The sequence below is a fragment of the Trachypithecus francoisi genome, unplaced genomic scaffold, assembly GCF_009764315.1.
Source record: "Trachypithecus francoisi isolate TF-2019V2 unplaced genomic scaffold, Tfra_2.0 Lachesis_group7, whole genome shotgun sequence".
NCBI lineage: Eukaryota > Metazoa > Chordata > Mammalia > Primates > Cercopithecidae > Trachypithecus > Trachypithecus francoisi.
In genome coordinates this window covers 74,646,299-74,668,087 of record NW_022681472.1, presented here as the reverse complement: position 1 = coordinate 74,668,087, position 21,789 = coordinate 74,646,299, and the positions used below count along the sequence as shown (strand labels likewise).

Here is a 21,789-nt window from a genome sequence, read left to right as displayed (position 1 = left end):
CCACCTCCTGGGTTCAAGTGATTCTCCTGCCTCAGCCTCCCAAGTAGCTGGGACTATAGGTGCCCGCCACCACATTCAGCTAATTTTTTTGTATTTTTAGTAGAGATAGGGCTTCACCATGTTAGCCAGGATGGTCTCGGTCTCCTGATCTCATGATCTGCCCGCCTCAGCCTCACAAAGTGCCGTGATTACAGGTGTGAGCCACCATGTTTGGCTGAAATTATCATATCTTTCTGACAGCATTAGGGAGAGTTGAAAATATTAATATGTTTGTGTATCTTCTCACCTGCAATTACATAATCAGCTGATTCTGAAGTGTGAGTCTGTGTTTGTACCTAAATATTTAGCAGTTTCAATAGCACACTGAAGTGACAGACTGAAACATAAAAAGACCAATAGACAGTTAATGGCTCATGAGAGAATGGTATAAATATCCTTGTCCATGCACAGACCTGAAACTGCAAACAACCAAATGAAACCAATGAAGTACAAACACTCTGCTTCTTACTCCCAATGTGAATTCCAAAGCACACAGAGCTTCAATTCTTAAAATCTCTGAGTTTTCCTACTTTTAAAAAAGGAAAGAGGAGAATGAAATTTCAATGCTTTGAAACTAAAAGCAATTTTACTTTCCACTAGGGATCAATCAACGTGCATTTCACATTTATTTATATTCTACTCTATGCCTAGAAGAGTGAAGATGCTGTGAGAGTTGCAAAAATAGAATAACATTCAGCCATTTATATAACAAATGTAGTTAGAAGTCAAACATTTTTGGGTATTAGAGCTCATATAAATGTGAGGGATAAGATGGTTATTCTATACCAACCAGAATTAGCCTTTGCTGATACCTTGTATCAGGCAATACTCTAATATAAATAGCTCTGTATTTGTGCTTTTAGAAAAAATAAAAATGTGTAAGGTTCAGGTGCACTGATTCACATCTGTAATCATAGGACTTTGAGAGGCTGAGGCCGGAGGATCACTTGAGCCTCACAGTTCCAGATCAACCTGGGCAACACAGTGAGACCTTGTCATTCCAAAAAAATTTAAAAATGAGCCAGGTGTGGTGGTGCATGCCTGTAGTCCTAGCTACTCAGGAGCCTTAGATAGTAGGATCACTTGAGCCCCGGGGGTCAAGGTTGCAGTGAGCTATGATCATGCCACTACACTCCAGCCTAGGCAACAGTGTAAAAAAAAAAAAAAAAAAAAAAAGGGCAGGGGTGGTGGTGGTGTAATAGACATCTATAATTTTTTTGTTTGTTTGTTTTGTTTATTGAGATGGAGCCTCACTCTGTCGCCCAGGCTGGAGTGCAGTGACACGATCTTGGCTCTCTGCAACCTCCACCTCCTGGGTTCAAGCTATTCTCCTGTCTCAGCGTCCCGGGTAGCTGGGATTACAGGTGCACGCCACCACACCTGGCTAATATTTTGTATCTTTAGTAGAGACGGGGTTTCACCATGTTGACCAGGCTGGTCTCGACCTTCTGACCTTATGATCTGCCTGCCTCGGTCTCCCAAAGTGTTGGGATTACAGGTGTGAGCCACTGCTCTCAGCCGACATCTATAATTTTTGTCATATATAATTTATATTTACCCCATTCCTGGTACTAATCTCCATGTTAATTATGGTTCTTTGATTACAAGAAACAAGAACAAATTCTGGCTAATTTAAGCAAAGAGGGACTTTACTGAAAGGATACAGAGGTTCTTATAAATTCAAGGGAAGGCTAAAAAACAAAGCTCAGAAAAAAATGACTGTATAACTGTGACTATGCTCAGGAGTCTCATTAGGGAAGCATAGGAACTGCTAGAAGGATTTAAAATTAGATAGGTAAGAGATTTCCAGAGACATTTAAGAACTTCTAGATGATGTAGACTGCACGATCTTGAAATAGGTTTGCAAGTTTCTCTGAGCTATGTAGTGATTCACAGAGCACAAATTATGGTTGTCTCATAACAGATTGTGATTTTTAAAAAAATATTTTACAAAACAAAAACCATTCCAATTGCTAATGCCAGAAAACTCATCTCAGAAAGCAGATACTTTATTTAACTGAAATTTTTGACTACCAATGTAAATACACATAGATTCTTGCACAGATTTAAGGCATTAACCTATAAGTCTATATCTAGCATCTGAATGAATGTATGCATGCCTTTTGGGTCCAACTGATAAACAACTCTTCCCACTTAAAGAAGACATGCAAATGAATGAAAAGAGTAGGTAATTCCTTCTTCAGCCTTCATTCAGCTCCTAGATAAAATCCTGAGACAAAGAACAAGAATTAAAAGACATGGAAAGAGACTCCTGTGTTAGTAAAGTGCAATCCAGCTAAATAATAACAGGCTTCTAAAGTAATTGCTTGTCTCATAACATGAGGAAGTCTGATAACAGTAACAGAAACAAGCAGCTCATAAATACATGACAAAATGAATAAATCATTCTATTACAGGATAGGGAAAAGCTGAAGAACAGTATGACTTTCTACCTACAATACTACTTTTAAATTTACAGCAGCTGATAGAGGGTTCACCAAAAGAGATGGGAGAAAAATTAAGTCAGTATTCCACATTTGGCTAAAACAACACTACATGTGGTCTCGTATGAATTTCACCAAAAGGAAAATGGGCTTTTGGCACAGGCTGAACAGAGAGACCCATTAGTCCTTAGTGGCATGTATGTTATTAATGTCATCTTCTGTATCAATGAAATAAGTGTTAGGCATCTATGCTAATGGGAAAATAACTAGAAAACAAATGGTTTAGGGTTCTGTATGGCTAATTATTTAAGTAAAGTCTTTACCCTTGATCAAAACTTATCACAATGTCCCTAAGCTTGCTTTCCTAAAGTATAAGGCTTTTTTTTTTTTTTTAGTTTTTGTTTTTTTTGAGACAGGGACCTAGGCTGGAATGCAGTGGTACACTCTCAGCTCACTGCAACCTCTGCCTCCCAGGCTCCAGCGATCCTCCCACCTCAGCCTCCTGAGTAGCTGGGACCACAGGCACATGCCACCATGCCTAGCTATTTTTTTGCACTTTTTGTAGAAGTGGAATTTCACCATGTTGCCCAGGCTGGTCTTGAACTCCTGAGCTCAAGCAATCTGCCCTTCTTGGCCTCCCAAAGTTCTCGGGATTACAGATGTAAGCCACCATGCCCAGTCCAATACAAGGCTTTTAAAATTAAAATTATCATAACACCAAAGCTTTCAAAATAAAATTAAAAATTTATAATCTCGTTTGGGAGAATGCCAACAACTTCTAGTAAATGTTCCTTAGTTTAACCATATAGAAACCACACACAGACATTCACATATGTACACAGCACACATCTTTTCTTTCTTAGATATATACCAAGGGTTGGCAAAATTTTTCTATGAAGGGCCAGATAGCAAATATTTTTGGCTTAGGAGGCCACACAATCTCTGTTGCAACTACTTAACACTGTTGTTGAAGCACAAAAGTAGCTGTAGACTATATGTAAATCAATGGGCATGACTGTGTTTCAGTAAAACTTTATTATACAGGTAGCCACAGTTGTTGCCTATCCCTCACATAGGCATCTATAATTTAAACATCTCTACATTTAAAATGATGTATGAAAATTTATACATCCTCATTTCATAACTGAAAAAAAGGTACTTCCTGAATGTTAACTGAGTCATGTTGACCTATTTAGTACTATTAATAGCAGGAACAACTAACAATGAGTGTTTCCTACATGCTAGGTCTCATTCTAAGAACTTCAAATGCATGTACCTCAAATAACCCTTTTATTCTTCTTATTTTATAGAACACTAAACAGGCCAGGCTTGGTGGCTCACGCCTGTAATCCCAGCACTTTGGGAGACCAAGGCAGGCGGATCAAACGGATCCTATTGTCTACCAAATCTCAAGGTCTTGTGTGAAAAAATTCAGTTATAGTCATAAAATTATTTCCTTATCCATTCCTACAAAGAAAGCAGGAGTGTCTTGAATTAATTGTCCAGTGCTTACAGAAATTGAGAAATATCTTGAAAAGCTCTTATACTACAATATACCAAATAATGTTTTGAATTTCTTTTTTTTTTTTTTTTTTGAGATGGAGTCTCGCCTTGTCACCCAGGCTAGAGTGCAATGGTGCAATCTCAGCCCACTGTAACCTCTGTCTCCCGGGTTCAAACGATTCTCCTGCCTCAGCTTCCCAAGTAGCTGGGATTACAGGTGCCCCCCATCATGCCCAGATAATTTTTGCATTTTTAGTAGAGACAGGGTTTCACCATGTTGGCTAGGCTGGTCTCGAACTCCGGACCTTGTGATCTGCCCACCTCGGCCTCCCAAAGTGCTGAGATTACAGGTGTGAGCCACCATACCCGACCTGGAATATGTTTTGATGATCCTCACATGAGATTCTGTTGGATAATCTATCTCTTATATGTAAAACACATCCAGGCTGGGGATATGCATTTTCCTAGAGTTTCATGTCATAGAAACTCTTCGAGAACCTAAAATATGGCCAACTATGCTCCTATTCTAGAACTTCCATTATTTTTAATCATAATCCATAGTGATATCTTCTTATATGTGTACATATACACATATACTGATCAGTATGTTGCCTGGTAACTAGGCATACATAATAGCATAAATAAATAATTATTCATGCAACTGACTGAAGTTTTTGTAGTTTTTATTAATAAATATCTCTTCATTTGTGATGTATTAATGTTGTTATTAATCATTTCCATATATGTAGTTGACACAACTATTATCATCTATGTAAGTTTAATTTTTGCCCAACACAGACACAAATACTCAAAGATTAGTCAAGGCCGGGCATGGTGGCTCATGCCTATAATCCTAGCACTTTGGGAGGCCGAGGCAGGCAGGTCATTTGAGGTCAGGAGTTTGAGACCAGCCTGACCAACATGATGAAACCTCATCTCTACTAAAAATACAAAAATTAGCCAGACAGTGGCACATGCCTGTAATCCCAGGTACTCGCGAGGCCGAGGCAGGAGAATCACTTGAATCCAGGAGGCAGAGGTTGCAATGAGCTGAGATGGTGCTACTGCACTCCAGCCTGGGAGACAGAGCAAGACTCAGTCTCAAAACAAAACAAAACAAAACAAAAACACAAAGAAACAAAGAAAAGTCAAAGTTCAAAGGTCCAGGCTCCATGTCCACAATAGCTGGGGCATCTCTGCCTCTGACCGCCACACCCTTAAGAGCTTAGGACTGAGCCCAGCTATGTCCTCAACCATCAGAGAGCATGATCTTTGGAGGGAAACTGGAGCTGCAATCCCAGCTCCCACCTGCTCACTTTGTAACCCTGGGCAAGTTTCTTAATCTGTCTAAGCCTTTGCATTCTCGTTTCTAAAATGGGACTAATGATACTTACTCAAGGATTAAATGATACAGTTCAAGTAAACTGCATGCCACTACCAGTCACATAGTATGGTTCAGTAAATACTGGTTTTTATTTTTATTATTGTTGTTACTATATATTGAGAAGGTTGAAAGAAAATCAACATAACACAAAAATCCATAAATACTGCAAAAATAGCATAAAATGTACAACCTACTCCCAAGGAATAAACTAGCCATGTATCTTGGCGGACATAAAATAGAGTATTAAAAAGTATTAAACAATTAAAAAGAGTCGGAGGTTAAAAAAAATAACCTAGCTTAACCTTTGATCTAAACATCCTTATCTAATAAGATAAGGTAAAGTTTAAAGTCCTCATTTCAAAGCACCGGTGTATGCGGAAACAATGGTATGCCTCTTCCTGGATTTTAAGCAGGGAAACCCTGGATATATGAATAAATAGGACACCGTACCTCACCTTGGAAAGTGTGCAGACATGCCAGCTGTGGAGGGACCCACAGAATTTGTGGATGTGACCTCAGAGGCTCAGCTTGATCTGCCAGGCAGTGAGCGGGCTGGGACTAGTAGCCTGGCCTTTCCACAGCCCTTCCCACAAGCCCCTAAGGCTTCAGCACCTACTCTTTCCCAGCTCAGTCTCTTCTGTGCCTGAGTTCAAAATATTTGTCCTCCAGAAATAAAGCCATTCAGCCATTCTCATGCTTACACTATAACAGAGCGATAGGGAACCCCCTAAGGAACAGAAACATGCAGCTTGGCCAGACAGCTTGATGTACCTGCCCAACTCATTGCAGGATAGTAAGAGGACAGAGGGCCCCACATCCCTTCTTGCTGACCCTTTGCATTTATGGGTTCCCAGTTAAGCTCTTCCTTAATCTGGACCATAAAATGTTGTGGTGTTCACCTTTATCTACTTCACCACACAAATGGGACAGAAATGTACAACACTGTAGACCCTTTGATGGAAGTCTATGCAAGGTACTAAAAGGCTCAATGCAGGAAGGGCACCCATTCTTTTAAGTCACTAGAATAATGAGTCCAGCAATTACAGTTGTACTTCTCTTTCAGGTTTCAACTATTGCTTACACTTTCCATTCCTGAAAGTCTGAAGGAGAGGGGGAGACAAGCCTGCAATCACCTTGACCTTTATCCAGGAAAATTATCAAACGGGACATAGGGGCTTTTCGAGTAGAAAATATCTGCCCTATGAGAAAACCATACCTCACTTTGACAACGTTCTACCATGGAATGCATTTCAGGTCACACAGATTCGATTCCCAAAGCCACATGGCCTTATGTGGTACAAATGTCTGTCTTCTAATGTATGCAAATTTTAAGTGACAAACTGCATTTTTCAGACGTAACCTTTGAAAAAGGTTCTGAATAGACCCAAGGGTAGTTATAAATAAGTATTGTCTTTGTTACTTTTCCATGAAAGTCCAATTCCCAGGACTCTCCAGGCATATTAACTAACTGTGGCTATGTTCTATTAATAATAGCTAATTCAATTACTAACTTTTTTTGTGTGAGACAGAATCTCGCTCTGCCGGCCAGGCTGGAGTGCTGTGGCACGATCTTGGCTCACTGCAAGCTCTGCCTCCCGGGTTCACGCCATTCTCCTGCTTCAGCCTCCCGAGTAGCTGGGACTACAGGTGCCTGCCACTGCACCTGGCTAGTTTTTTGTATTTTTTAAATAGACACAGGGTTTCACCATGGTCTCGATCTCCTGACCTTGTGATCTGCCCGCCTCAGCCTCCCAAAGTGCTGGGATTACAGGCGTGAGCCACTGCGCCCGGCCCTAACTTTTAAGAACTATTAGAGGCCAGATGTAGTGGTTCACACCCAAGGCATAATCCCAGCATTTTGGGAGGCCGAGGTGGGAGGATCGCTTGAGCCCAGGAGTTTGAGATCAGCCTGGACAACATAGAGAGACCATGTCTCAATAACAACAACAACAACAAATTTTAATTAGCTGGGTGTGGTGGTGTGCACCTATAGTCCCAGCTACTCAAGCGGGAGCTAAGGTGGAAGGATTGCTTGAGCCCAGGAGGTCAAGGCTGCAGTGAGTCATCATCACACCACTGCGTTTCAGCCTGGGCCACAAAGGAAGACCTTGTATCAAAAAACAAAACAACTGTGAGGATAGAAATCATAATAAAATGTCCTTTCACATAAGCTGTTAATAAAGATTGCAATGATTTCCCCAAAAGTATATAGATCCTGTTAGTATGACTATCATAGTGATGGTGGCCTTCCCCTCAACACCTGTCTATTTAGAAGCTCACGAAGATGAGACAGAAGTTTGGCCACTAGAAGTTTTCTCTGGCAGAGGCTGGAGACTCGATGGAGGAACACTGGTAGGATAGCAGAGTTACAGGTGACAGAGCAGTCTTCTGAATCTCAAGAATCAAGAACCTACGGAGAGGAGATCTTTTTATTATTATTTATTTATTTATTTGAGAGAGAGTCTTATCTGTCATTGGGTTCAAGCAATTCTCTTGCCTCAACCTCCCGAGTAGCCGGGGTTACAGGCGCATGCCACCATGCCCACTAATTTTTGTATTTTTAGTAGAGACAGGGTTTCACCATGTTGGTCAAGCTGGTCTCAAACTCCTGACCTCAAGTGATCCGCCCACTATGGTCTCCCAGAGAGCTGGGATTACAGGTGCGAGCCACCATGCCTGGCCTGGGAGAGATCTTTATGAGATTAATTCACCAGCTTCATGCACTCTCAGTAAATCTGGCTTCGACCAGGAAATCATAGACTACAGATAGATAGGAACAACATGAAGGAACCAAAAATGTCCAGATAATCCCCAAATCCTCACAGATTTCAAACTCCTCCCTGAATAAACATTCTTCCAAAACTGCTGACAAGTAGCCAAACCAACTTCCTCTCCTTCTCTGTGTTCCCCTTTAGGGAAAGAAATTATCTAGCAGCCAAATAACCACCAAAAGCAGAGGAAGACAATTGAAGAGATTCCCCCTGGTTAATTAAGCATATAAATAATCAAGTAACTTTTTGTCCCATGATAAACAAAATGGCTCAATAAATCCTGGTGCATTGGGATAGAGGTTTCTAAAGAATTCCTGCCCCTAACCACTATACCTTCACTTGAAAGATGTAATTGTAAATTATAATAAAGTCCTTAGTAATCAGACCCTGCTCTTTTTGGCTTAAAGCTCTCATTAGCGCAGACTCAGCAAATGGTGAACATGTAGACAAATGTGTTGGCTCCAAGCCCAGCTTCTTGTATTTCATGGATGCTTCTCAATGGGTTTAACTGGAGCTTCTCTCTTTTGTAGTCAACACAGGCATAAGAAAAATCATGCTTTTCATATCACAGTTCCTTGTCAGTACTTGAGTACAAAAGGTTTGCTGCATGTGGACACGTGCTACCCATTTCAGAGAATAAAAGGCTAAACTCATACAGTATTATCTGAGCATAAAACCACTTTTATTTGGATTCATTCCTATTATATGTTTATGGTAAGACGCAGTACAAAATCAATGCCAAAGTTACTGTCGTAATGTCAATGCAATGATATACTGAGGTATAAGCTTAAACCTTATTAATAGTGGAGAAAAAAATTGACATCTTGATAATCAAAGGTAGCTCCAGGCCAGGTATAGTAGCTCATGCCTGTAATCCCAGCACTTTGGGAGACCAAGGTGGGGTGGATCACCTGAGGCCAGGAGTTTGAGACCAGCCTGGCCAACATGGCAAAACCCCATCTCTACTAAAAATACAGCAATTAGCTGGGTGTAGTGGCACGTGCCTGTAGTCCCAGCTACTTGGGAGGTTGAGGTGGGAGAATTGCTTGCACCTGGGAGGCGGAGGTTGTAATGAGCCAAGATTGCACCACTGCACTCCAGCCTGGGTGACACAGCCAGACTGTCTCAAAAAACAAAACAAAACAAAACAAAAAACAAAAAAACAAAGGTAGCTCCGATTTCCACTTTGCAGAAAATGGAGGCTGAGGGGATGACAAATATATTGAAACACATGACCTGAAAGACCTTCACTCAATTGAGTTATGCAACTAAAGAACATTTTGCAGTTTTCCCAGAAGTCTGCATCTTAATTATTCCTTAAGTAGCTTTGCTTATACAAAGAGATGACTTTTATACAGCTTTGGCTGGGACTCTCTCTGGGTGGAGGTGTTTCTTGGAAAGACATCAAAACTCAAGTAATACAAAAATCACTCCATGAAATTTGAACGTAAGCCAATTGCCACTTCAGTCATATGTTAAGAGCTCTATTTTACTTTATTACTGAGCAAATTGTCGCAGGGGCGGCGGTGGGGACATATCTTCCAAGTAAGGGAATGGTTTGGGGTGAAGGAGTGAGCATGATGAACAGGCTATCCTCATGGTGAGGAGGTTTACCGGGACAATTACACTGTAAGTAGTGAGGAACAAAATGTATGCTAATGTCTCCTAATTTTTCCCACCCTGTATCTTTCTGTGGAACATTTTCTTCAACCAAGGAAGGACATTGCTGTGCCTTAATATCTAGTAGGTCTGTGAGTTAAGATGATTCAAAAAGATCAGAGCTCACGGCTTTTGCGGATGGTGAATGGCAGACAGCTCTGTCTTCAGTCTTGATTGCTGCGGGTGCCCATTGTGTGACTATAAAAGAAGTCTTCATGAAGACATCATGAATGCTCAGAGTAGAATCAAGGAAATTTAAGAGAAATAGACCTAATGCGCACATGTACCCTAGAAGTTAAAGTATTAAAAAAACAAAAAAGGGAGAGAGAGAGAAATAGACCTGAGTCTACAGTCATACCACCCTGAAAGCACCGGATCTCGTCTGATCTTGGAAGCTAAGCAGGGACGGGCCTGGTTAGTACTTGGATGGGAGGAATAGACCTGAAATTCTGATCAAACCTCTCCCGAAATTAAATGTTACATAAGCTTAAGAAATCCCTATTATTAGGCCAGGCACGGTGGCTCATGCCTGTAATCCCAGCACTTTGGGAGGCCAAGGCGGGTGGATCACAAGGTCAGGAGATCGAGAGACCATCCTGGCTAACACGGTGAAACTCCGTCTCTACTCAAAATACAAAAAATTAGCTGGGCATGGTGGTGGGCGCCTGTAGTCCCAGCTACTCTGGAGGCTGAGGCAGGAGAATGGCATGAACCTGGGAGGTGGAGGTTGCAGTGAGCTGAAATCCAGCCACTGCACTCCAGCCTGGGCGACAGAGCGAGACTCCGTCTCAAAAAAAAAAAAAAAAAAAAAAGAAAAGAAAAAAGAAATCCCCATTATTGTTTAAACCATTCTATATATTGCCCTTTTGAATTAGTACCTAAACGCATACGTCTTTTCCCCCTTCCCATCCTGCTTAGATGGTGAGCTGAAGGCAAAGAGAATAAGCCTTACTTCTTGATATTTTACAGGGCTACTTCCACAGCTGTATGTATGTATTCTGAGAGGTCTGGATTCAAAACCAATAAATCAAGCTCCCATACTTACCACATATGTGACCGTGGCAAGTTGCTCATATCTTGAAACCAAGATATGAGCATTTTAAAATGGAAATAATAAAATTATTATAAGAATTCAAGGAAATAATGTACATATAAAAGCATAAAATAGGACATGACACATTGCTATTACTATTATTAACAAATGACTGAATAGTTGCATTTCTTCAAAACTCACATATAGGCCAGGCACGGTGGCTCATGCTTGTGAGGCCGAGGTAGGTGGATCATCTGAGGTCAGGAGGTCAAGACCAGCCTGGCCAACATGGTGAAACCCCATCTCTACTAAAAATATAAAATGTAGCTGGGTGTGGTGGCGGGCACCTGTAATCCCAGCTACTTAGGAGGCTGAGGCAGGAGAATCACTTGAACCTGGTAGGTGGAGGTTGCAGTGAGCCAAGATCGTGCCACTGCACTCCAGCCTGGGTGTCAGAGTGAGACTTTGTCTCAAAAAAAAAAAGAAATTCATATAAAAATGGACACCTTGCCATGTGCGATGGCTCACACCTGTAATCCCAGCACTTTGGGAGGTCGAGGTGGGTGGATCACCACTTGAGGTCAGGAGCTCGAGATGAGCCTGGCCAACATGGTGAAACCTTGTCTCTACCCGAAATACAAAAGTTAGCTGGGCATGGATGCCTGTAATCCCAGTTACTTGGGAGGCTGAGGCACAAGAATCACTTGAACCCAGGAGGTGGATATTCCAGTGAGCCAAGATTGCATCACTGCCCTCCAGCCTGGGCAACAGAGTGAGATTCCGTCTAAAAAACAAAACAACAAAAGAGACACCTTGATCACCCTCCTCTACAATGATTATCATCATCGCTAACTTTTTGTCCCAAATCATCTAAAAGTCATGAGAAGATCTTCATACTGTACTGAGCTACTGCCACAAGCCTGTTAGGTCAGAGGGGCAACCCAGAAGCTAAAGGGTCAATTCTGGCCTATTTCCCGCAACGTAGACTCTTTATCACTCATCCGAGGTTATCATCTTAAGTCCCCTTGCCCTGCAGGAGTTTGTCCTTTCCCTTCTCCACTCCTCTCCTCTTCTCCCCTCCTCTTCCCTCTCCTCCCTCCCCTCCCCTCCCCTCTCCTCTCTTCTCTTTTTCTTTCTGAGACAAGCTCTCCCTCTGTCACCCAGGCTGGAGTGCAGTAGCCCGAACATGGCTCACTGCAGTCTCGACCTCCGGGGCTGAAGTGATCCTCCCACTTTAGCCTTCCGAGTAGCTCAGATCACAGGTGTGCACTAACACATCTAATTTGTAAAAATTCTGTAGAGATGGGGTCTCCCGACATTGCCCAGGCTGGTCTGAAACTCCTAGGCTCAAGCTGTCTTCCCACCTTCCCACCTCAGCCTCCCAAAGTGCTGATATCACAGACGTGAGTCACCGCACCCAGCTTCTGTGGAAGTTTCTAAGACAGTTATCTTCCCTTGTGTTAGAAGCATGACTTCCTTTTTTAAGTGTCCTTCTTTGCCAAGAATGCCTGATAACATCATCAATACTCCCCAACTCCTCCACCCTTAGATTTTGAATAACTTCATTTTAATATTTCTCAGTTTTTATATCTATTGAATTATCAATATATTTATTAAAGTTATTACTTACAAATTTTTAAATAAATTCATTATATGAATAGTGTATGAGACATGAGATTTCCATAATGTGTGCTTTTTTGCCCTTTTCCGCCCAGGCAGCCTCCCAACTCCCACTCCTATGTGATATAAACCCCTTCATAAAATTGATTTTGCCTCAGGACAAATACAAATGAACAGATAAAGAATTCTTTTCTTTTTTTGAGACAGAGTCTCATTCTGTCACCCAGGCTGGAATGCAATGGCACAATCTCTGCTCACTGCAACCTCCACCTCCCAGGTTCAAGCAATTCTTCTGCTTCAGCCTCCCGAGTAGCTGAGACTACAGGCACGTGCCACCACATCTGGCTAATTTTTATATTTTTAGTAGAGATGGGGTTTCACCATATTGGCCAGGCTGCTCTCGAACTCCTGGCCTCAAGCCATCTGCCAGCCTTGGCCTCCCAAAGTGCTGGGATTACAGGCGTGAGCCACCGTGCCAAACTTGGATAAAGAATTCTTGTTTATCAATCAAGATTGTTGATTGGTGACTGTTTATCAAACTAGTGATGAGGCACGGAGAAAAATCCTGCCCAGAATTCAACAGGAAGACAGAGCCCTTTATGCCACTGTTGAGTCAACTTTTGGCTTCAAAATGTACAATCCAATCTTTTCTATAGCTTTTTGACACTTCTGCTAAGTCAGGAGCTAAAAGGAGGGGAGGAGAGGGCTTGATGTATGACAATTCTAATAGTATAGGATCATAATTCTAAGGATGCAGTATAATTTCAGAAGAAACATAGTTACCTACGAGTGTGGCATCATTTGGTTATCCTATTTGGAGGAGTTGTTTCTCCTAGAAGTAGAAAATTATGATGTTGTGTTCTCTTTCTAATAAAACAAATAACATTTTAAATTAATTACTATAGTAAAAAAATAAAAATAACTGAGGCCCAGTACAGTGGTTCAGCTCTGTAATTCCAAAACTTTGGGAAGCCAAGGTGGGAGGATTACTTGAGCCCAGGATTTGAGAACAGCCTGAGCAATACAGTGAGATGCTGGCTCTACTAAAAATAAAAAAATTTAGCCAGGTGTGGTGGCACACACCTGTAGTCCCAGCTACTCAGAGGCTGAGGTGGGAGGATCACTTGAGTGGGTGAGGTTAAGGCTGCAGTGTGCTATGATCATGCCCCTGCAGTCCAGCCCAGGTGACAGAGCAAGATTATGGGTCCAAAAAGCAAAACAAAGAAAGTAAAAACAAAAACAGCCACGGTGGCTCACACCTGTTATCCTAGCACCTTGGGAGGCTGAGGCAGGTGGATCACTTGAGGTCAGGTTAGGGGTTGGAGACCAGTCTGGCCAACATGGTGAAACCCCATCTCTACTAAAAATGAAAAAATTAGCTGGGTATGGTGTTACATGCCTGCAATCCCAGCTACTTGGTAGACTGAAGTAGGAGAATCATTTGAACCCTGGAGGCGGAGGTTGCAGTGAGCTGAGATTACATCACTGTACTCCGGCCCAGGAGACAGAGTGAGTAAAACTCCAGAAAGAAAAGAAAAGAAAAGAAAAGAAAAAAGAAGAGAAGAGAAGAGAAGAGAGGACAGGAGAGGAGAGAAGAGAGGACAGGAGAGGAGAGGAGGAAGAAGAAGAAGAGGAAGAAGAGGAAGAAGAAGAAGAAAGAGAAGAAGAATGAGAATGAGGAGGAGGAGGAGGAGAAGAAAAAGGAGAAGGAGAAGAAGAAGAAGAAGAAGAAGAAGAGGAAGAGGAAGAGGAAGAAGAAGGAGAAGGAGAAGGAGAAGGAGAAGGGAGAGAAGAGAAAAGAGAAGAGGAATAATTGGTAAAAAACACATAACCATTTCTCCATAGTCTTTAATATAATGTGGTTTTAGGTCATTCCACTTAGTACACACATTTAGTAAAACAGGACAGGATATATTTTGAGCTGCTCAAGAATAAAAACCTCTTATTTCACTTTGTATCTCTCACAGCAAGTACTGAGATGCCTGACGAATAACAGGCACTGAGTAAATATGAGCTGAGCAAGTGAAGAAATGGTATCATTTGCCAAAAATAAGGTTTGTTTAAAAGAAATTCTCATAAAATTAGCTGAAATATAGTTGTCTATTATAAGTTTAAGGATTACTACCACAGTGTTGACCTCCTGCATCGTAGTTTTACATTTGCAAAGAAATAAAAAATTGTCTTTTCACTGGAGTATTTTCTAATTTGTTACACTATTCTTCTGTTTCTCAAAACAACATATACTAGTGGGTTTTTCCCTTTCTCAAAATAGCAGAAAATTATATTAACCAGCGCAATTTTTCTGGAAGTGGTAGAATAGGGTTGTGCGTGAATCGTGGAATGACTCCTGTATGTGTCTGTGTGTGTATATGTGTGTCTGCGTGTATGTGTGTGTGTGTGTGTATCTGTGTGTATGTGTGTGTGTCTGTGTGTGTTTCTCTGTGTGTCTGTGTGTGTACATGTGTATGTGTCTGTGCGTATATATGTGTGTCTGTGTGTATGTATTGGGGGAGATGCCTCCTTGGCTTGTGTCATTCCCCTCCCCTGGCTACAATCCCACCGACTCAGGAATAGGCATGTGACCTAACCAGCGCAATTAGGGTGAACCTCAGGACTTGTGATTGGAATCCTGAGTGGAAATGCTTCTCTTTCTCCTGGATGTTATTATAAGCCATATGAGGCCTGAAATTCCTGTTCTACCACTGGCTGGAAGATGAAGCCAACCAATAAAAAAGCTGGCTCATGAAGGAGCTGCAAAAGAAAACCAAAAGAACCGTAGAGAATGAATTAAATTTTAAGGCATTGTATCTCCTGAACTTCCACTTATCGGAGGCAATAAGTTTAAGTTGATTGTCTGTTTCTTGCAGTCAAAAGCATTAAAAAATATCTGGATAGGGATTTGGATTGCATAGATGTGCAATTTCCTTAGTCAATATTCATCAAATGGTATATTTTATTCTATATATATTTTATCTCTGAAAAAAAGAACCAAAAGCAAATAGTGAATACTAGTCAGTACACTGATGGCTGAAGGTTTTAGGAAAAGTGTATTATTGTCTACAATGCACTCTGAAATACTTTCCAAAAAAAGATGCATTAATTGATGGATGGATAGAGGGACAGCTAGATAGATAGTTATGTGATAAAGCAACACAGTGAAATGTTAATTGTGGAATCTTAAGTGGTGGACATGAGTGTTCACTGTAAAATTCTTTAAACCTTTCTGTACATTTGAAACTTTTCATAATACAATGTTAGAGGAAAAAGCTCTAGCTCACTCCTATTGCTTGTACTTGGATGTCCTTAAATATTATGTGATGGCTTCTGCCTCTTCAAGTATGGCAATAGAAAAAATGTTCCTTATCATGGCGTCAAGGCCTGCTAATCCTCTCTCATGACGATCTAGGCTATGCTCACTGGATAACAGTAGAATTTGTTTCTACTGTTAGAATTTATTTTATTGATTACTGGTTTGTAGAATGTGATCGGCAATGTGAAGGAAAATGAATCAGAGTCATAAATTAGGTGATTCCCTCAAAACCACATCCCTAAATGGTTTTATTATTATCAGTTCCTCAGAACAAAATAGGAAGAGCTTTGGTAAAGTCTTATTTTTCAACCACATTATAACTTAAGATGATTAAGGGGCATTTCACACTTCAATGTAAAACACAGTCATATACCACTACAGGGAATAAACCCCACTTTTTGCAGTGAATATATTCTGTGTACGTCACTTTCATATACAGAAAAGTTAAAGAGTAAAAAATAAGTAGTGCTTTAAAAAAATTCAGTGAAAAGAGGGTCCAAGGTTACCCCATTCTCCTTTCCTCCTGGGAAATGAGAAAGAAACTAAGAAACAAAATAATAGTTCTTCAAATCAAGAAATTCAGGCCAGGCAAGGTAGCTCATGCCTGTAATCCAAGACGGATCGATTGCCTGAGCTCAAAAGTTCGAGACCAGCCTGGACAACGTGGTAAAATCTCATCTCTACTAAAATACAAAAAATTAGCTGGGCATGGTGGTGCATGCCTGTAGTCCCAGCTACTCAGGAGGCTGAGGCACGAGAATTGCTTGAACCCTAGAAGCGGAGGTTGCAGTGAGCTTGAACCCTGGAAGTGGAGGTTGCAGTGAGCTTGAACCCTGGAAGCAGAGGTTACAATCACGCCACCACACTCCAGCCTGGGCGACAGAGACTCTGTCTCCAAAAAAGAAAAACAAAAAAAGAAATTCCCTCTTTACTACACTCATTGTATGTGTTTGGAAATAGGACACAAACCTTATTTGTATAAAGAACTTGCATTTTAAGTAGCAAACTAACTCAAGATCCTCAATAGAAATATGTGCTCAATCCTTCAACATGAAAAAAAAAAAAAAAAAAGCCAATCCTCTAAAAGTATTTGTTTTCTTTGCAAATTGCCTTTTCACGTATTGGTTGTTCTTAAACCAGCACATAATTCTTTATTTCTACACTGTTCCCCTTCTACACTATCTTCTTTGCTTTTGGACACCACCCACCACTCGCACAGTATTCCTCCAGAATTTCAATATTTGTTACATGTTAGCCAAACTTCATACATAATAAAATGCAACTGGCCAGGTACAGTGGCTCATACCTGTAATCCTAGCACTTTGGGAGGCTGAGGTGGGCAGATTATTTGAGGTCAGGAGTTCGAGACCATCCTAGCCAATATGGTGAAACCCCATCTCTACTGAAAATACAGAAATTAGTGAGGTGTGGTGGTGCGCGCCTGTAGTTCCAGCTACTGGGAAGGGTGAGGCAGGAGAATCGCTTGAATCTGGGAGCCAGAGGTTGCAATGAGCCAAGATCATGCCACTGCTCTCCAGTCTGGGCGACAGAGAAACTTCATCTCATGCTAACTCTAACCTAACTCTAATGAAACTAGGGTGGTATGCAGTGAGAGAATGGCCATGAAAATGTTCATTTGTTTCTTACATCTTTAGTCAAGGTCAGAGTAGCTACTGAGCGTACTGTGCTAGGACTAGTCCTTCTGAATCCTGCCTGCTCTGCATACAAAGGACAAAGTTCGGTTCTCTATAGCTATAACAGTTTCATCACTCAAAGAAGAGCTTCATAGAGTTGGATGATCTAAGCAAGGCCAAGACATAGATATGTACTGGCCCAAGGCTTGCTCAATAAAGGGAGCTTCTGGGTAAATATCAGAACCCAAAATCTGTAGGTAAAAGTATTGCAGGGAGATAGGAGGACACAAGGATCAAAACAAACAAACACAAACAAACAGATTTATAACTAGCAGCCTGAGGATTATAGGGGAAAGACTTGAACCTTGAGCCTCCCTCAGCTGCTACCTACCTTCTCCTCTGCAGCTGCCACGGGCTTCCCTAAGCTACAGGCCATGACATTTGTTCCCTTTTGCCACACCCTAGCAACAGCTGTTATCTGAAAAGTGAGAATACTAAAACATATCATTTTTTTTCTTTTCTTTTTTTTTTTTTTGAGACGGAGTCTCGCTCTGTCGCCCAGGCTGGAGTGCAGTGGCGCGATCTCAGCTCACTGCAAGCTCTGCCTCCTGGGTTCATGCCATTCTCCTGCCTCAGTCTCCTGAGTAGCTGGGACTACAGGCATCCACCACCACACCCGGCTAACTTTTTTGTATTTTTAGTAGAGACAGGGTTTCACTGTGTTAGCCAAGATGGTCTCGATCTCCTGACCTCGTGATCTACCTGCCTCGGCCTCCCAAAGTGCTGGGATTACAGGCGTGAGCCACTGCATCTGGCCCTAAATCATATCTTGTCTCACACTGCAGGGTGGGTTTTCTCTCCTCACCTCCCCATCCAACCTCACAAATATTTTTAAAGCTACCAAAAACTGACTCTCCGTAGCCAGCCCTGATGAAAACAGCTCAAGTTGATCCTGAAGGTACCACCTTGCAAGCATGCTGTATGTACCACTAAATCCTCTCCCCTACTCCATCTTCACTATGTCCCCCATGTATCTAACGACACATAGAAAAAATCACTGACATAAACTTCTAAGTTCAGTTAAGGCCGTTAATACTAGAACAAGGATCTCAGATTTGGTACCCACCTCTCCTTGGTAGATAATGGAACACAGAAAAGTATAATTACGGTGTAGAAAAAAGGACTGCTTGTTCTTTCCTTCATCATTTCCTAATCACTAAACTCATGGAAACCAACCATTTAAGAGCCACCAATGAAGGAGAAATGAACTCCTGACTCAAATGAAAACTAGAAAGAACAGGATAGGAAGCTGGTGCTGGTGGCCTCTAATATCAGCACTTTGGGAGGCTGAGGTGGGAGGAATGCTGGAATCCAGGAGTTTGAGATTAGCTTGGGCAACGTGGCGAGATCCTGTCTCTACAAAAAATACAAAAATTAACCAGGTGTGGTGGTGCATGCCTGAGTCTCAGATACTTGGGAGATTGCGGTGGAAGCATCACTACAGCCAGGGACCCAGAGGTTGAAGTGAGCCAAGATCATGCCACTGCAGCTGGGCGACAAGAGTGAAACCCTGTCTAAAAAGAGAGAGAGAGAGAGAGAGATACAGCAATGTGTTTTTTTCTAAAGGTAAAAAAGAAAGAAATAACAGAACAGGACAGAAGAATGACCTTCCTTCATCTTGCAGTCTCTTTTCTTGAGGTTTATTTAACTTATTTGCAGGTTTATTGATTCCAAAGCTGATGGAAGCCATAACTTATATCAGCAATGGGCTTTTAGAAAAGTAATTACAAGGCCGAGCACAGTGGCTAATCCCTGTAATCCTAGCATTTTGGGAGGCCAAGGTGGGTAGAACACCTGAGGTCAGGAATTTGAGACAAGCCTGGCCAACATGGAGAAACCCCATTTCTACTAAAAATAAAAAAATGAGCCAGGCATGGTGACGCATGCCTGTAATCCCAGCTACTCAGGAGGCTGAGGCAGGAGAATCACTTGAACCTGGGAAGCAGAGGTTGCAGTGAGCCAAGATTGTACTACTGCACACCACCTGGGTGACAGAGTGAGACCCTGTCTCAAAAATACATAAATTAATTAAAATAGAATAAACACTCTACATGAATTAGGCTCTTGACCATTGACTCCAAATACAGGGACTCTTCATTTCCTAAAGCCGTCTTTTTAAAAAATCTGTATAGGCAGTAATTTCCTGACTCCAGGATATCTCTCTTCTGTTTAGGAGAAGAAAATTTCAGAAAATTTCTAAGGGGACACCCCTCTAAGATATTCCTATACCAACTGTAAAGTTCCTTAGGTTCCTGTTTGAATAAAATGAATTATTTCTCCTTTTCCTGTTGTGTATGCTCTAAATTTGTTATCTCATATTTGATTTATTAGAGCTTGATCTTTGGTTCAATGGCTGATTTTTCCTTTTTTTTTTTTTTTTGAGACACAGTCTCACTGTGTCTCCCAGGCTGGAGTGCAGTGGTGCCATCTCGGCTCACTGCAACCTCTGCCTTCCTGGTTCAAGCGATTATCCTGCCTCAGCCTCCCGAGTAGCTGGGACTGCAAGCACGCACTACCACGCCCAGCTAATTTTTGTTGTATTTTTAGCAGAGACGGCATTTCGCTATGTTGGCCAGGCTGGTCTGGAACTTCTGACTTCAAGTGATCTGCCCACCTCGGCCTCCCAGAGTGCTAGGATTGCAGGCCTGACCCACCACACCTGGCCTGATTTTACCTTTTCTCTGAAAACTGCATTAACATTTGCAAAATAAATTCAGGAAAGCAATTCAATATTTATTAAGGACGTTTTTATTAAAAAGACAATATCAAGCCTGTAAGAGCCTGAAAGACAGCCTGTTATAGAAAAAAGGCAAAGGTGACAAACAATTTGGAAGAACTGAATTTCCTCCAATTTAGCTAACTAAACTCATAGCCTAGTAAGTTGCTTTTGGGAAGTCAGCCTTAGTGATTGGGTAAGATTGTTGTAATTAGCACATTTCATCTTGGTAGAGGAGCAAAAGTGAAATTAATTATGAATTAATGAAATTAAATGAATTAAAGTGAAATTGATGATCAACACATTTTCTCTCTATTTAAGCATTCTCTTTATTATACATTCTTAATTCTCTTCCTTACCCTACTCCCATTCTCACAGATGGCAAAATAGAACTGCAATTTATCTTCCCATTAAAATGGTTACAAATTCTGAATCAGTGGAGTCCAAATTCACTTTTCAAAACCACATGTCAAGAAAGATTGAGTTTAATATTTAGTAGAGAAAGTAACAATCCTAACTTGTCAAAATATAAATACAGGAATAAATTAGATTTTCCCCAACAGAATGGAAAAGCTACTTGTCTACTTTTTTGTTTACCAAAGTTGTCACACTGCAATGTGATATTCTCATATACATGATTCTGTTTTAAAGTTGTTTCAGTGTTTCATTTTTTTTAACCCTATAAGTCACTAGTTGGGAACACTATTGTGGCTTAAGAGCAGAAGCTCTCAACTCTCCCATAATTTTCCGGCTGAATAATCTACAGCCTGTTGGTTTAAACGATCTTTTCCTCAATTTTTTAATCTACGAAATAAAAGTAATAAAGGAATCTACTATACAGAGTTGCTCTAAAGATTAAAGGCATTACTATACATAAAGAGCTTAGAATAGTCCTTAGCAGGTAATAGGTGCCATGTAAGTGTTATTGTTATTATTATAATTGCTACCATTTACAGAAAGAGAATAGTGATATTGTTGGATTATTCCATTCTATTCTATTCTATTCTAGACAGAGTCTTGCTCTGTCACCCAGGCTGGAGTGCAGTGGTGTGATCTCGGCTCACTGCAACCTCTGCCGTCTGGGTTCAAGCAATTCTCCTGCCTCAGCCTCCCAAGTAGCTGGGACTACAGGCACCTGACACCTCACCCGGCTAATTTTTGTATTTTTAGTAGAGACGAGGTTTCACCATCTTGGCCAGGCTGGTCTTGAACGCCTGACCTCGTGATCCACCTGCCCCAGTCTACCAAAGTGCTGGGATTACAGGCGTGAGCCATTGCGGAGTGAGATTCCATCCCAGATAGACAGACAGATAGATAGATAGATAGATAGATAGATAAATAAATGTCATTGCATTATATGGCCAATCCTTTTTATTGCTGAATAATATTCCATTATATGGATATATCACATTTCGTTTATCCATTTATCAGTTAATAGATATTTGAGCTGTTTCTGGTTTTGATCATTTATATACTTATTTTTGAGATGGAGTTTTGCTCTTGTTATCCAGGCTGGAGTGCAATGGCACGATCTCAGCTTACTGCAACCTCCGCCTGCCGGGTTCAAGTGACTCTCCTGCCTCAGTCTCTTGAGTAGTTGGGATTACAGGCATGCG

General features: G+C 41.3%; 1 protein-coding gene across 1 annotated transcript in view; it reads right to left on the bottom strand.

Moving 5' to 3' along the window:
* The window catches only part of DEPTOR (DEP domain containing MTOR interacting protein), a 188,568-nt gene that overhangs the window by 160,495 nt on the left and 6,284 nt on the right, over positions 1-21,789 (bottom strand). The gene's annotated exons all lie outside the window — the stretch shown is intronic.